This window comes from Seriola dumerili, unplaced genomic scaffold (assembly GCF_002260705.1).
Source record: "Seriola dumerili isolate Sdu_G_001 unplaced genomic scaffold, Sdu_1.0 BDQW01000138.1, whole genome shotgun sequence".
NCBI classification, from domain to species: domain Eukaryota; kingdom Metazoa; phylum Chordata; class Actinopteri; order Carangiformes; family Carangidae; genus Seriola; species Seriola dumerili.
In genome coordinates this window covers 7,540,135-7,549,889 of record NW_019174393.1, presented here as the reverse complement: position 1 = coordinate 7,549,889, position 9,755 = coordinate 7,540,135, and positions in this window count along the sequence as shown.

Sequence of the window (9,755 nt, the reverse complement as noted above, 5' to 3'; positions counted from 1 at the left end):
TTTCAGCATCTGTCCTCTGGAGCTCAAGGTTACAACAGCTTCAATGTAAGTCTACAGTACAATCAACAATTCAAATAAAGTACAAATAAATGAGTATAAATCCAAATTCATATGGTGCAACTTAGAAATAAACTGTTTTTCTAGAAGAAGCAAGAAAAGCCTGATCTTCAGTCACAAACCAGGAGGGAGAGGCAAGAAAGAAGAGAAAGACAAACGTACAGAGAGACAGAAAGAGAGATTCATAGAGAAATACAGGGCGGAGGGGATGAACTGACTGAAGCTGAAGAAGTTGAAGAGTGGGAGATGGCAAAAAAGAAAGGAGTAGAGCCAGATGGATTTACAGAAACAGTCCCTGATCCAGTCTATGAGGAGGAGAGGAGCGGAGACTATGACTGGGATGCCGAGGAGGACGTCGATGGAGAGAGGGAAGAGGAGGAGGAGGAGCACCTGGAGAGAGAGAGAGAGAGGGAGAGGCTGGAGATGGAGAGAGAGCGAGAGGAGCTGGAGAGGGAGAGGGAGGCCGAGGTGGAGCTGGAGAGAGAGAAAATGGAGAGGGAGAGAGAGGCCGAGCTGGAGATGGAGAGAGATAACACGGAGAGGGAGAAGGAGCTGGAGAGGGAGAGGACAGAGACGGGGGAGGAGAGAGACTTGGAGAGGGAGAGGGAGGAATGGGAGAGGAGGAGGATGGAGATGGAGAGGAGGAGAGAGGGGGGTTATGATGAAGAAAATGGACAGCCATATCCATACCCTCCAGAGTATTTTTTCCTAAAGGTAAGAGTACAAAGTGAACATCATGATCTTAAGTAGACAAAATAAATGTCCAGTTTAATTATATAAAGTTGTTTATTTACAATACATTTCTTATGCAACAGGGACAACAAGGGGAGAATGGAAAACCAGGACGAAAGGTGACTTAAGATGTTTCAAACGTTAAAACAAAACTCATGTAGAGCCAAAGACAACATCAAATTGCTGCTAAGTTAAACATTACTCTCATTCCCATTACTCTGATTATCCCACCACCGTTTTCATTGGGACTACTTTATACATAAATTACATTTACTTTGGGCTGGGCGCAGAAATCTTAGGGATCTAAAACCTGGCCACATAAAATCACAACTGTCTGCATGGCTGCACTCCACTAAAGGTGAGAGAGTTATTCTTTGTGTGCAGCGATCCTTTTGTGTGAAAACGTATCCCTCCATTGTGAGGAGCTGCTGATATCATCCCACTCATTACACTGATTAAAATCATTATTATCATCATCCCAAGATCACAGAGCCACAATGACAGTCGCCACACGAAATGTGCCACCGGTTCATAAAAATATCATCGCTGCTCTCCCCGCCTACCCACATTGCATCAGCAAATGACATCAGAGCTCGGGGAGAGCTTCTCTCTCGTCTCGCCTGTCAGTAAAGACAGTTGAGTCCAGGCCTTTGATGTCCCCTCTGCTCTATTTCTGGTCGACTGTGAGACAGTAGATTAAAGCAGACATTAATAATTCCCCTTGTTAAACATGCTGACGAGTCTGCTCATTCTTCTGTGTCTTTTTTTTTTTCTCCAAATTCCTCTGTGTTTGTTTGTTTTGGAGCTTGAAAAAAAGATTCCAACTTTCTAACTTTCTAATGTGCTTTTTTTGGCCACACTTCACTTTTCAGGGTGAAATTGGTGAGAAAGGACAAAAGGTAAATACCCTGTTCACTGTGATCTAAATGAATCTTTTAGTTTGGGGCTGTGAGCTTTTTATCTAAAGGGATGACAGTGAAACATTGTGCAAACATGTTTGTTCTGTGTGTTTAGGGAGAGCCAGGTATCGGCCACAGAGGGCCAGAAGGCCAAGCTGGTCCTCCAGGACAGAAGGTGAAATGTCCCTCCTTCCTCATGCCTGAAAAGTAAAAAATAAATAAATAAAAAAATACAAGCAGCTGCTTACTTACAACATCCCCACTGAATCAATTAATCCTCACTCTTTTCCATCACATTCACTTTGATTGACTTTGCTTCTCATCATGGTTTTAATTTAGGGAATTTAATTGGCTCAGTGAATCACTCGCTCATTTAAAGTTTAGTTTGAGCTTTTAATTTGATAAAGGAAAAAGGACTTTATTTGAAAGCAAATATTTAAAAGTAATAGAAGAGCTGAATAATAATGTTACATGAAACAAGTGACCTTTAATTAGATGTTTATCTTCCAAACATTTCATTTGCCCTATCTTTCTCTCTCTCTCTCTCTCTCTCTCTTTTTTACCTCAGGGTGAACCAGGTGAGCCAGGGCCTCCAGGTGCTCAGGGCATCCAGGGTATCCGTGGTAATTCAGGCATCCAAGGTTCCCCAGGCCTTAGGGGTCCCCCAGGAGAGACAGGGGAACCAGGCAGAGAGGTGCATCATTTAGCTCGAGTGAAAACAAGTGAAACAGAGGAGGTTGTGCCACTGCGTTTAAAAGAGACATAAGATATTTTGTGTGTTGATGCAGGGTGACCGGGGTAAAAGGGGGAAGAATGGATCACCTGGAGCTCCTGGACCTCGAGGAGCACCAGGATCTCACGTAAGAAAATATAAATGATCTGCATAATCTTGTTAGCCACTGTTTGCGTTTACAAGACAAGAGGCCATGATATATAAAGGAATAAAGTTTGATGCTGAACTCACAATGTTTGTTCTAGACTGGTAAGAAAACAGCTGTTAATGCTAACTGTGGCTATGTAGCAATAGAAAAACTTACAAATAGCTCATTGAATCTAATACACACAGTATCATGTGCGTAGTTTGTTGTAGTTGGTTTTAAGTTATCATTTAACAATCATATCTGATTGTTTACGAGCTGGAAATGATGGTTAATGATATTTTCTTTTGTTACCACTTCATTTCTCTAATTCAGGGTCCTCCGGGTATACCTGGAGTAAAAGGAGAAAAGGTACAAATACTGCATATATTATATTTGAGTAGCACTTACTTTTAAAGTGTTTGATTCGTGAATTCAACATAATGTCATGAGAACTTAGTTTTAGGTTTGTAACAGCAGCACACTGTTATTTTCACTTTGATCTGTTAAGAGAAAAAAAGTTCATTATTACTGTGTGAACACTTTTTTTTTTGTCTCTCTTGTTTTCAACAGGGTGACAGTATTCCAGGAGAGCCTGGTGCCAGGGGTTTGGCTGGCTTCTCAGGCAGAAGGGTGAGCTCATTACTCCAAAACTTCACCAGTGAAGAATGAATGAACAACATTTTGACCAGGTTTAGTCTATGTTTAGATTAAGCAGGAAATTCTTCATTTCAGCTTTTTCAATGGAAATCAGCACACACTCCCTGACAGTTCAGGATTATTAAATTAAATATCTGCTGGGACAATTACAATGTCTCCTAATTTGAAGTGTGTCACTGATTATATCTGTTTTTTCCACTGTGCTAACCTAATGCAACAAAGTCTAATCTCTCTAAAACTTTAAATAAATTTACTGTTGTTTACTGATGTTGGTGGATTGTGTAGAAAACTTAAAATATTTCTTTTCCTTTAGGGTGACAAAGGCACTCCAGGTGTTAAAGGAGTTCCTGGGCATATAGTAAACAACTTTTTTTCAAAACCATACAACTCAATATAAAATTTAATTTAAGATCATTAGATTCTTGCTTATGTACGCTAGGAGACAAAATCTTTTTCTTTTACTTTTTTTTTACTAGGGTCCAAAAGGTTTGCATGGCAGCAAAGGTGAAAAGGTGAGCTGTTATTTCACAATTCGTCATAGTTATGTTGAACCAGTGAAAACATTAATACTGAAATTCAGTTATGTTTATTTTTTGTTGTTATGTCCTTTCTTTCACCAATATTTGCAAATTTGAGTCTCTAAATTTGAGCAAATACGACTTTGTTAGTTATTAAAATGACTGAATTTGATGTCCAGAGGAATGTTGTACCAAGTATAGTACTTGATGCAAACAGCCTGTTCAGACCTCATCCCACAGGTGCTCTGATAAACTGAGATGTAAGCACCTCTCTGGGAAGTGGAATAAATTGAAATTGCTGCCATATCGCAAGGAATATCTTCACCCTCTGGAAAATAATGTTGTGTCAAGAAAATGTTTCCAGAATATTACACCATCTAACAACCGCCAAGCACTGCAGGGAGAAGAGAAGATAGATATTTGGACTCATATCGTCAGATATATATATATATATCAGACACGAATGTCAGCGTGTTGAAATTGAACCTATCTGATGAACCAGACAACACATGCACTTTTAACCATTCTAGCTGTTTTCTGACCTCTTTCATCACCAAAGTGTGTTCACCCAAAGCACTGAAACTTCATGTTTTTCTATTTACGCTGCAGATTCCTGTAAAATCTCTTCACCACGGTTCACAAAAAGCATGAAAATGCTGTGATTTCTGAAATGCCGGAACATCAATGAACTTCTTGACCTTATCTGCCTATATATTCATAATATTTATGTAAACATGACTCACTGTCATGGCTGTTTGTGTCAACAGTGAGGTCAGCATTGATATTTGAATGACTAGATGCTCCTTTCATTTATAAGATAGCAATTTCTCATTCATTTTGAAGTGCCAGCGAGTTCAGGTTGTGTTGATAGGAGTGATGTCAGTTGTCAGTCAGTCTGCCCTCATGTTTGTTTGTTTCCTCTCTATAGAAGTGGCACAACTGAGGTGACGCTATGTGATTTATTCATCACACTCATTCCCATCCAATGCCACTAAACTCTGGCCACGTTGTCCACAACAACTTTTCGTGACATGTTATCAAAGGTGGAAGTAATCTGTGTTTGTGTTGAAACAATTGAAATAATCATGTTGGGAAAGTCCTTTGAAGAATCATGTTTCTTTTCAGGGAGACCGTGGGTTACCTGGAGTCAGGGGAGAAAGGGTATGATGCTTTTTATGTCGCTCTGTAGGAAAATCAGAAAGTATTTAGCCTTTGCACTGATTCATTACAGCTGACTGAGCAAATTACACCAGGGCTTCACATGGGGTGTGTTTGCTGACAAGACATATTGTGCATAATACAAGAAGTACACTATTCACAGCTCTATAAGTATATCTATGTGACTCCACATTGATTACTGTATTATTTGTTGCAGATTACATTCTGTTGCACCATGAATTCACCATTAAATTCCTTCCTGCAGGGGAGTGTACTTCAAATCCAAGGACCCCGTGGATTCAAGGGCTCCAAAGGAGAGGCGGTGAGATCCTCCTGAGGTTATAGTCACGTATCCTATTGTGTAATAAATCTACATTCAAGTCAAAGTGACATGACAATCTTTGCCATCTGGTGTCAATTCAGTACAGTTCAATCCAACTTTATCTGTCCCTACAAGGACAATAGCACTCAAGTCAACAAATACACACACAACAAAGAACACATAAATAAGACCTGTGAAGAATTAATAAGATGTTTTGTTTCAGGGTGAGCGCGGCCCACCAGGTTTTGATGGCGACAAAGGAGAAAAGGGCGAGGATGGTCCTCCTGGAGTCAAGGTAATAAAACCTAATGTAAGAATTTGAAAAGAAGAATTTTTCCAACAAGACAATTAGAGCCTGATATGATGATAGTGATTCAGTGGGAGGCTTGAGGGCACCTCCACTGCTATGTAATACCAGACATAGTTAAGTCAGCTTGCCTGATAATTAAATCTATAATAAAGGAGTCCGAATTTGTCACCTAAACCACAATAAATCATTATTATGGAGAGTGTTTTAAACTGTTTTTTAAGGGCTTAAAGGGTGATGCAGGTACCAAGGGTGCATTGGGACGGTTTGGAGCACGAGGACCTGTAGGCCAGAAGGTAAGTAAGGTGTCATTTGAATATCAGCAACATTAGTTTAACCATCCAATGTTTTATTATTATGGTACTGTGTGTAAAAATGCCCTTTCTTCTACAGGGAGATCCAGGGGAGTCAGGACTCAACGGAGTGATGGTAGAACAGACAAACATTCACTTATCTTTGATATACAACAAAGTTCAGTATTAACTTCATAATAAGCATGTGGTGTGATTTAAGGGTCGCAACGGGGATCATGGAGTGGATGGCGCTAAAGGAGATAAAGGAGACATAGGACTGCAAGGCCAAAAGGGTGATCAGGTACACTGAAAAACATTATACAACCAACCGTGAACTTTATACTTTTTAAAGATTCAACATCATTTCATTCATTGTTGTTTGTTGTATTTTTTCACAGGGTGATCCAGGGGAACCAGGCTTACCAGGAGACAAAGGGGAGAAAGGAGAGAAGGTGTAAACTTATTATTAGTCACAGTTATCCCACTGATTGTTTTTTCGCCCCACTTGAGTTTCGGTTCTTTCCTTGTTTAATCACGTTCAACATTGTTACCTGCTTTTCTAGGGTTTCAGAGGTTTACCTGGACGCATAGGGAGTCCAGGCCTGGATGGAGAAAAGGTTAGGCCTTAATTAGATTCTGATTAGAGAAAAAAAGAGTGACAAGTTATCTAACAATGTCACCTGAAGAAATCCCATCAGTAATCTAGATAACTCTGTGTGTGTCACATGGTTAACATGGGGTCTTTACAAAACAGGGAGATATGGGGTTCCCTGGCACCCCTGGTATACCTGGACTGAATGGACTCACAGGGCGCAAGGTAAACATTCAGATGTGCTCGTATTGTTCTTTCTCTCTTCTCCAAATACATACAAAGTTGGTATTTTCTTTTTATTTGTATTTTTCATGATGTAAAATTTTAGGGTGACAAGGGAGTTGGAGGGATGAATGGTGTTGATGGTGATCCAGGAGTGAAAGGGGAAAAGGTGAGTAAATTAACACCTATTTCACTATTCATTATCCAACTAATAACCACTGATTATGTGCTTGTCACAGTCATATTTTGTTATATTTTTCATTCCCATGAGAAAGTACTTCTGCGTGTATTCTTTACAATGTGTTCATATCTTCTCCTGCACACAAATGAACCACGGTGTGTTAATATTCTTGCTTCATTCAGGGTGCAACAGGTTTCCCAGGATTCCCAGGCTTTAAGGGGTCAGCAGGGAGTCCAGGAAGGGACGGAGATGAGGGACCACCAGGACTACCAGGTCCCCGTGGGAACACTGGGCCTAAGGTTCAGTATGCCTGCTCCCTCAATGTATTGAAGATATAAGATACTGACTCATGTTTCTGCTGCAGTGACAAAACATTATTGTGACTAAACTTCATTCATGATTTAATTCATGTAAACAGTATTTGACACATCAGGAAAATAACAAAATTAACACTTGTTTTCTTGATATACAGTTAGTTGTTACCACACAATAATGTGTTACTAGCAACCACAAACTTTGTCACTGGCTGGTGCACAGTCAAGGTATGACTCAGCACTTTAGTTAAGTATACCCATTCAAGAACAAGCCTAATTACCACTGTCTTTAACTGAATGGTGAAGTCACAATATAGATACTTGTTTAACTAACACTAAGGTTTGGAGACACTAAAATCAGAAGCTACTATATAAGGTAAAGTATTTCTCCTGTGGGTCATATCTACAAATTACTTGTGGTATTAGGGTCTTGAAATCAATCTGCTTTTAGGATTCATCATTAGTCTTTAATAAGAAATCACAACACACTCAGTCCATTAAATTGACAGACCTTTGATGGGGTAGAACACACACCTATACATATGTAGCTGTTCAAACTAATTAAGTATATCTGTCACTCACTCTTTCTCACAAATCCATTTTTGTGTTTAAAAAAATCCAGCTTACAGGAAAAGAAGAGTGAAAATGTGACAGAACACAGAGAACAGAAGGATGAGCTGAGCTTGATTACAGTCATCACCACGTCTGTGTCTGAGTGGCAGCATGTGCTCTGTATACTGCAGCAGTGGATACAGCCGAGACATGTCCTTAATTAAAACACACACACGCACACATACAAAGAGGTTTATTTTCGTCTGCAGCTTTCAAGTAATATCTTACTCAATTAGCTCCTTTCAGCCACAATTACCAGACTCTCAGTGTTGACAGGGAGCATGGAAACCTCTAATAGAAGGATGTACCTAATTGGTCTGTCTTTCATACTCTTTAAGTGAGCGATGAGATGTACTGCTATGGATTTTCTTCTTGTTGAAAGAGTTTCCAAACTCAGAATGTGTTTACTCTGTGCACTTTGATTTTGGTCAAACAGGGGGAGAAGGGCAGAAGAGGCAGATCGAAGCGGTGTCAGAGGGGAGCACCTGGGACACCAGGACAAAGAGGAGACAGTGTGAGAGTCATATCACCACTCAGCTGTCTAAACACACATCTGCATGCACACTTACAGTACAAAAAGCAAGCTTCATTTCCACTAGAAAAAGAACATAAAACAATTATTCTGTTAGTGTTACACAATTACTCCTGGCTAGGACTTGTGGGATATGTTGTTGCTGATACTAACGGCTATTTACACACCAACATTAAATCCACCAAGGGGTAAAAACAAGGGTTAAAAAGGGCGACCAAAAACACAGTCTGTACATATCCACACAGTCCCAAGAAGATGTCTAATTAGCCAAAATAAGTAAATTCTCCTCATGTGTGGATGTACCACACGTGTACAAGACATTTAAATGTGAATGTGTAAATGTGTTCTTTTATATAGGGTATAGTGGGGGCTGGAGGAGCAAAGGGGGAGAAAGGAGATCCTGGACTCTCAGTAAGTGTTTATCACACACAAACAAACACAATAACGCACACACACACACATATTTAAAACATAGTGAAAAAAAACATATAGAGTTGTCAAAATGAATGTGTCAAAGTGAATGAGATGTCTTTGAACCTTGTGTTTCTCTGTGTCAAGGCTGAAGAAGTGAAGGAGCTAGTCACTCAAGAAGTGGCAGAAAAATGTGGTAAGTGTGTGTGAGTGTGTTTTAGTATGTGGGTTTGGGGGTGTTATGTTATGCACTTGTGCATTTTGAAACCCCCTACAGTATGTGTGATTGTACTTTTCTGTGCATTTATCCAAGAATGCATAAATGTGCCTCTAGGTGGGCCTACATACTTGTGTGTGTGTGTGTGTGTGTGTGTGTGTGTGTGTGTGTGTGTGTGTGCGTGGGTGCATGTGTGCTTGTGTGGTTGTTTGTTGTGGAGCTCCTGTGGCAGCAGCATGGCACCCGTGTGTGTTGTGCCATCTGTTATGTTCTCTCAGAGGAACACGCACCATGGTGCCAGCAACAGTGGAGCCATTCACAAACACAAGACTGCCATTAAGTGGGATGCCTCACCAAGAATCCACACTCAACACAGTTAAAGGATAATCCAACCTTTCTGCGAATTTTTTTTTTTTTTTTTTTTTTTCCATCAGAATACATTTTGACAGGTCACAGTAGGAAAATCTCAGGTATAAGTAATAAAGTTAATGATCCATTTAGCTGCTTCAGGCTCGTGGTCCTCTGTCAAACTCTTACCGTTTGTTTAATGGGACACTTGAATAGAACAGAGCCAATGTTAATGTTAATAGTTACACCTGTGCTTTTGCTACTTTGACAAAATGTCAACTGTGCAAAAGGCTCATTATATGAGTGAGTTGCAGAACCCACACGGGTCCACTTGGCCTCTCAAGTCATCAGAACAAGGGCTCTTGGTTGTGCCTTGCTCAAAGTTCAAGATTTGTGGTAATCTATCTTTTGCTGTCCTGGCTCCTAGATTATTTAAATCTCATCTCAAAACGTATTCATAGTGAAAGGCAAACTATTGATGCTTTCTTTTGTTGATTTGTTGCCATTTTGCTTGTCTTTGATT